This window comes from Mesocricetus auratus, unplaced genomic scaffold (genome assembly GCF_017639785.1).
Source record: "Mesocricetus auratus isolate SY011 unplaced genomic scaffold, BCM_Maur_2.0 Super-Scaffold_2245, whole genome shotgun sequence".
In the NCBI taxonomy this organism is placed as follows: Eukaryota; Metazoa; Chordata; class Mammalia; order Rodentia; family Cricetidae; genus Mesocricetus; species Mesocricetus auratus.
Genome location: NW_024429180.1, coordinates 2600418 through 2606677, shown reverse-complemented (window position 1 = coordinate 2606677; position 6260 = coordinate 2600418). Strand labels below are relative to the sequence as shown.

At 49.8% G+C, this 6260-nt stretch overlaps 1 long non-coding RNA gene across 1 annotated transcript; it reads right to left on the bottom strand.

Annotated features, from left to right (window-relative positions):
* Positions 1-1859: 1859 nt before the first annotated feature.
* On the bottom strand, positions 1860-4432 carry LOC110342700. The gene is made up of 3 exons (XR_002384850.2): positions 4309-4432; positions 3957-4113; positions 1860-2362 (listed from the first exon to the last, which is right to left on the bottom strand). It is a non-coding gene; the product is annotated as an uncharacterized LOC110342700 (long non-coding RNA).
* Between the last annotated feature and the right edge of the window lie 1828 nt (positions 4433-6260).

The following is a 6260-nucleotide window of genomic DNA, read 5'->3' as shown; positions in this document are numbered from 1 at the left end:
AGTCAACCTCTCTGCCCTTGAGTCCACCCCCTACCTCCAAATACACATTCCCTGTGCTCTCATTTGGTGTCTCCATGTGGCTTTTCCTGCGGTGACTTGGGAGCGACGTGTGCGCAGGAACGTCTCTCCAGAATGTGTTCCTGCTCCCTGTTGGTGGTAGTGCCCCTGGTGCTACAAAGCTCTGAGAAACCCTTGTTTCCTTCCCTCCCATACGGTTGCCTGGTCCTCAAATCCGGATCATTCTGTCTGTGGTGAGTGTGAGTCCACCTCGTCTGGGCTCCCTGGCCCTCCTTCCTAGCCACCAACATTAGTCAGGCACTCCTCATCTCCTTCCTAATCCCCACCCTTCCTCCATTGTCTCCTAATTTTCACCCTTCCTCCATTGAAGTCCTCTACTTTGGTATCAGGTCAGCCCAGCGCTGGTCTTCAATACAACCTCTCAGGGATTATAGGAAGAACCCTGGGGTCTTTGTTCTGGTGTACCTTACTCTCGGTGACCTCAAGTAACATTTGGTAAGTATTTCTGAAAATCCCGGTTGTGGGTTTCTCCACCGATGCAATAAGCCAAATCCAGCAGAATTAATTAAAGCCAGGTTTATTTAATAAACAGAGGAAAGGAACTCCCCGGTGACTCTCAGGGGAGGCAGGAGAGAAATCGCGTGGCAGGTCTAGGAGCCAGGTCTTAAATAAATAACCTGTATCCTTGAGTATCTCAGGGGGGGAGGAGCTTCCACTTGCTGGGCTTTCTGAAGGCCGGGTCTGGAGAGGGAGAGAGGTGGGGCCGAGACAGAGGTCCAACCTAAACAGCATCTGTGTTAAGTCCTGCGTGGTCCGCGCCCCATGGACAGGACCTGTGTCTTCCTGAGGAACAGGAGCGTGAAGCTCTCGGCGGCTGCTGCTCCTCCTCCGGCGCCATGGCCGTCTGCGTTCCTCTGAAGCTGTAGGCAAGCCCCTCGTTAAAGGCTCTCTTTCCTAAGAGTTGCTTTGGTCATGGTGCCTCTTCGAAGCCATCTGACACAATAGGACAGAAGTCATGGGGTAGGCCTCCTGGTGCTTCTTAGACACACAAATGCATCTCTCTAAAGTAAGTAACGATTCTATCTTGCTTGCATAGTCTGACGAAATGTATTCCATCTTGCTTGCATAGTCTGACGAAATAGTCTTTTCTGTGCTGGTTAGAAGGGAGCGGCCATACCGATGAGTTTTCGTCTATCGCCCTCCGTTGTACTCACCTAGGCAGGCTCTCTCAGTTGAATCCAGAGCTCAAAGATGTGGGCTTAGTTTTAACTAGCCAGCTTGCTTTAGGGATTCCCTGTTTTGCCTTCCAAGGACTGGGACATCTCCTTCCTGGTGGCGTATGAAGGGGCCCAAAGCAACACCTGACCAACGGTCAGTATCACGATTTTAATAAGTGTGACACCTACAGGCTCACGTATTTGCAACGCTTAGTCTTTAGTTGATGAACTCTCTGGGAAGGACTGGGAGGTGTGGCCTGCTTGAAGGAGGTGTGCTACTGGTAGTCGGCTTTGAGGTTTCCAAAGCCCACTCCAGCCCCAACGCCTCACTTTCTCTGTCTGCTGCCTGTGGATCAGGATGTAAAGATCTCAGATACTATAGCTCAGCACCATGCCTGTCTGCTCTCCACTACGATGGTCAGGTCATGGACTAACCCTCTGAAACCATAAGCAGCACCCCTCCCCCAATGCCTTCTCTTACTTGGTCATGGCGTCTCTTCATAACAGTAGAACGGTGACCAGGACAGCCGGAAAGAGGGATAGGGCCTTTGGTCTGTGTACGGAGATGAAGTTTGTAACAGCCCATGCAAGCCTGGAAGTGGATTTTTCTCTGACAAGCCTCATGCGGCTCTTCTGATGGGGGATGCCCTTCTGTATATATGTTTCTCTTATTGGTTGGTGAATAAAACACGTTTGGCCAGTAGAGGCGGGGCTAAGAGATGAGAATTCTTCGGAATGTAGGCAGAGAGAGAGAGAGAGAGAGAGAGAGAAAGAGAGAGAGAGACAGAGAGAGAGAGAGAGAGAGAGAGAGACCACAGAAGAGATGCCATGTAGCTGTGAAAGGAGTAACAGGTCCAGACATTCTCTGGCAAGCCAAGACCGTGTGGAAATACATAGATTTATGGAAATGGGTTAATAATTAAGACAGAGCGAGATGGCTCCTACTTATCTTCACTTTGTATTGCAAATAGATGGAGTTAGTCAATAAGATGCCCTAGATATTGGCCAACAATTTAATAATTAATATGTCTCTGTGTATTTATTTGGAGCTAAAGGGCGGTGGGAACTGCGGGGAATGGAAACCTCCATCTTCACTCTGCTATGCTGGCCAGAATCTCAATTTCAGCCTGGTAGGATTGTAAGCAAGAGCCAGTTAAGATGTGCGGACATTCAGACCCACGGAAGCCGTGCCGTACCGTAATAGACCTATGTGGCTTCAAGGTTTGGTTTGTTGGTTTGTTTTTTTTTTGGTTTTTCGAGACAGGGTTTCTTTGTATTGTTTTGGAGACTGTCCTGGAACTAGCTCTGTAGACCAGGCTGGCCTCGAACTCACAGAGATCCACCTGCCTCTGCCTCCCAAGTGCTGGGACTAAAGGCGTGCGCCACCAATGCCCGGCTTCAAGGTTTGGTTTGTGATGATGTGTTACATAGCAATATGAGCTAATCTGGGCATGCTACAAATACCTCTGATCCTAGCAGGTAGAGGCAGGAGGATTAGAAGATCAAGGTTAGCTTTAGCTGTGACAGTGAGTTCAAGGCTAGCCTGGGCTCCTTGAGATCCTACCAAAAGAAGGAAGAATAAGAAAGAAGGTAACAAGTGATATCAAGCCACACCAAGTATACAGGGAAGGGAAGTCGAATGATACTTTATTAGAGAGAGAAGCCACTTACGTGAGAAGCTGAGAACTGAGGTCAGCCCTCTGCTGGTCTCCGACCTCGACCCGGAACCCCAAGAGAGAGGGTGACCCCTTCTCCCTTGTCCTTTATCTCTGCCTCCCCCCACATACCTGTGACCACGCCCACATACCTGAGATCTCTCCCTACAGGAAGGGAGGGAGGGAGGAGGAAAGGGATGAGGGATGGAGAGCGGAAACTAACATAGGCCTCAATTTCTGGGTTCCTTAATTTATCTGAAGTGGAAAAAAAATAGATGGACAAATTAAAATGACCTGGGCATGGTGCTACGTTTCAGAAGCTGTGGAAGAAACCAGGTTATTGGAGGGGGCCAGAGGAAGGAAACACGTCAGTGGTCTAGGAATCAACACAGAGGCCGCTGGCTGGGGAAGCCCATCCCAACTGGCCATGCTGCTCATCACACTGCCTGGAAGGAATGCCAAGCTTGGAAGGAAGGGAGATGATTGAAGATTGCCACACGGCTCACCAGTGTGAGCAAACCTGCCTGAGCCAGACCCATAGCGAAGGCACAAAGCCATCTGGAGCGTGGTGCAAAAGCCTGGAAGCAAGCCCAGAGCAGACACAGAAGAAAGGCGTGCCTTGAGGTCAGCAGGATGGAGCCAAAGATGGGAGCCCATGAGTGTCAAAGACTCACTGGGAGAGAGGGAGGGAGGGAGCTGCCTCGTTAGAGAGCCCACCACAGGCAGAACGCCTCGGGTACCACGATAACAGACCTGCGTCCAATCATCGCTCATTCACCTTTTCAGGCGGCCAGGTATAGTTACTAAGTACTTTCTGCGTGCCAGCCGAGTCCCTGGTACTGCAGATAAAAGCCACGCCGAGCTGCCGTCTGGAGCTCAGTCACAGGTGTTCAGAACTCATGGTTTTCAGCAGTACAGCATTACATGCGAGAGGAGTGGGCAACCATCTACAAAGGCTTGCCTAGCTACCAACCTTGTCCCAAGGATCCCCTTTCCCGTCACTGCCTTTGAAATTCAAGAGTCACTGGTGAGCCTCTGCACACATAACCGGGGCTGCATTACATACCTGGGCTCATGAGACCTGGAATCCAGCCTTCGCTCCAGAGCGTCAAGAGTCTTCCCCGCTGAGCCATCTTCCCAGCTCTCATGGCTACGTGGATGAGGAGAGACCCACCCGTTTCCTTCCGAGAGGCACATCAGTGGGGCTGTGATCTCTTCAGTCCCTACAGGAAATAAAAGCAAATGAATTTCAAGGGTGTATCACACCCTACTCAGAGGATCACTTAATAATTTAAATACAGGAGAGTCAGGCATGGTGACATGGGTAGTCCCAGCCCTTGGAAAACTACGGCAAGAGGATGGCAAGGTGACTTAGCCTGGGCTACAGAGTGAGTGACATGATTATGTGCTTGGGAGACCTTGGATTCCATGACAGATGAGGAGGGACAAACACGCCAGACAGAGCTTAAGTGAGATGTTTCATTAGAAAGGGAGGGAAGGGAGGAAAGAGAAAAGAGGTAAAGACAGACAGACAGACAGATGACAGACACACACACACACACACACACACACACACACACACACACGGAGAGGGGAAGGGGGAGGGAGAGGGAGAGAGAGAGAGAGAGAGGACAGAAGAGAAGAGGGAGACAGGAAAAGTCCTGTCTGCCCCAGGAAAACATCAGGGAAAGATAGCTTAAGTGGGCTGGGGTCTTTTAAAGGGGTCCTTTGCACCTGGGCTGACCAGGATACTGCCTGAGTGCATTCTGCCAGGTGACAGGGCTATGCCATCATAATGTCTGAATCCTTACAGTTAAGACCCTCTTCCTAAAATAAACACATAAAAAATAGACTTAAAATATGTAAGGAAACATATCTGAACTACTCGAAAGTCCGTGTAAACTACCAGGAGAAGGACAAATCTTTCCCCCAGTGCCTGTTACTTATTAGCCTAAGTGGGTCTTGGGCTGTCATTAATCCTCGAAGTGTCTACCAGTTGAGCAGTCACCTCGGGTAGGGTTCTGGTCACATTTTGTGTCTCGGAAAACTGTTATCTGTTGCAAGCACTTGGGCCAAAGCAACCCCAGATAGCTGGTCTGTGTGGTTTCATTAAAACGCTGTTGTGGGCTTGGTCTGTGGTCACGCTCTGACCTCAAGGCGGAAGTGATCATCTTATATTTCAAAGTCTTCCGTGGGGGAGTCGGCTGGCCTTCCATCGCCCTCTGCCCCACTTTCTCGCCAACGCGGCTTGCCTACGAAGTCACAGATAACTTTGCCTTGCTTGCCTTCCCTCCGGCAGGGGAAGTCTGTTTCGCCTGGAACTAACACGCTGTCACAGACCCCAGCTGGAGAGATGCTGATCGCTTAAGAACACCGGCTGCCCATTCAGAGGAACAGCCTATCTGCCTGGGAACAGCACTGCCCACAGTGGGCGGGGCCTCCGTGTCAATAAGTAATTGAGAAAATGCCAAACTGTTGGAGGCAATTCCTCAGCATGGAGGGGCTCCCTCTTCCCAAGTACACCAAGTTGAAGACCAAGATTAGCCATCAGGGGCGCCTTTCTCTTGAACCTCCTGTGCACTCTCTTTAAAACCTAACGCCTCTGGCTGGTTCCATCCCTTCTCCCAGAGAGTCAACCCTTCGGCTTTGTTAATTCTTGCATTCTATTATCTCCCCCTTTAAGATCTCCTTCTCCCTCATGATGGCCTTTCTGGGTCTATCACATGTGTACATGCACCCCCCCCCCACACACACACATACAAACACTCTTAGGACCACGTAATTTGATCACCTCACCTCTACAAAGGGTCTTTGTGTTTGTTTGTTTGTTTGTTTGGTTGGTTGGTTTTTGAGATAGGGTTTTTCTGTGTAGCTTTGGAGGCTGTCCTGGAACTAGCTCTTGCAGACCAGGCTGGTCTCAAACTCAGAGATCCGTTTTCCTCTGCCTCCCGAGTGCTGGGATTAAAGACATGCACCACCACCACCTAACTAAGAATAGTATTTTCTTTTTTTTTTTTTCTTTCGAGACAGGGTTTCTCTGTGGCTTTGGAGGCTGTCCTGGAACTCCCTTGGTAGTCCAGGCTGGTCTCGAACTCACAGAGATCCGCCTGCCTCTGCCTCCCAAGTGCTGGGATTAAAGGCGTGCGCCACCAACGCCCGGCCAAGAATAGTATTTTCAAGTAAGATCACATTCTAAAGAATAGGGGGTGGTCACAAAATAAATTTAGGAAGGGTCATAATGCTACTGTAGCCAAAGAATGACTTCAGTATATCTTCATGAGGAAAACAGCTTATCCCACAACAGTGGAAATTTTTTTTTTGGTTTTTCGAGACAGGGTTTCTCTGTGTAGTTTTGGTGGCTGTCCTGGTA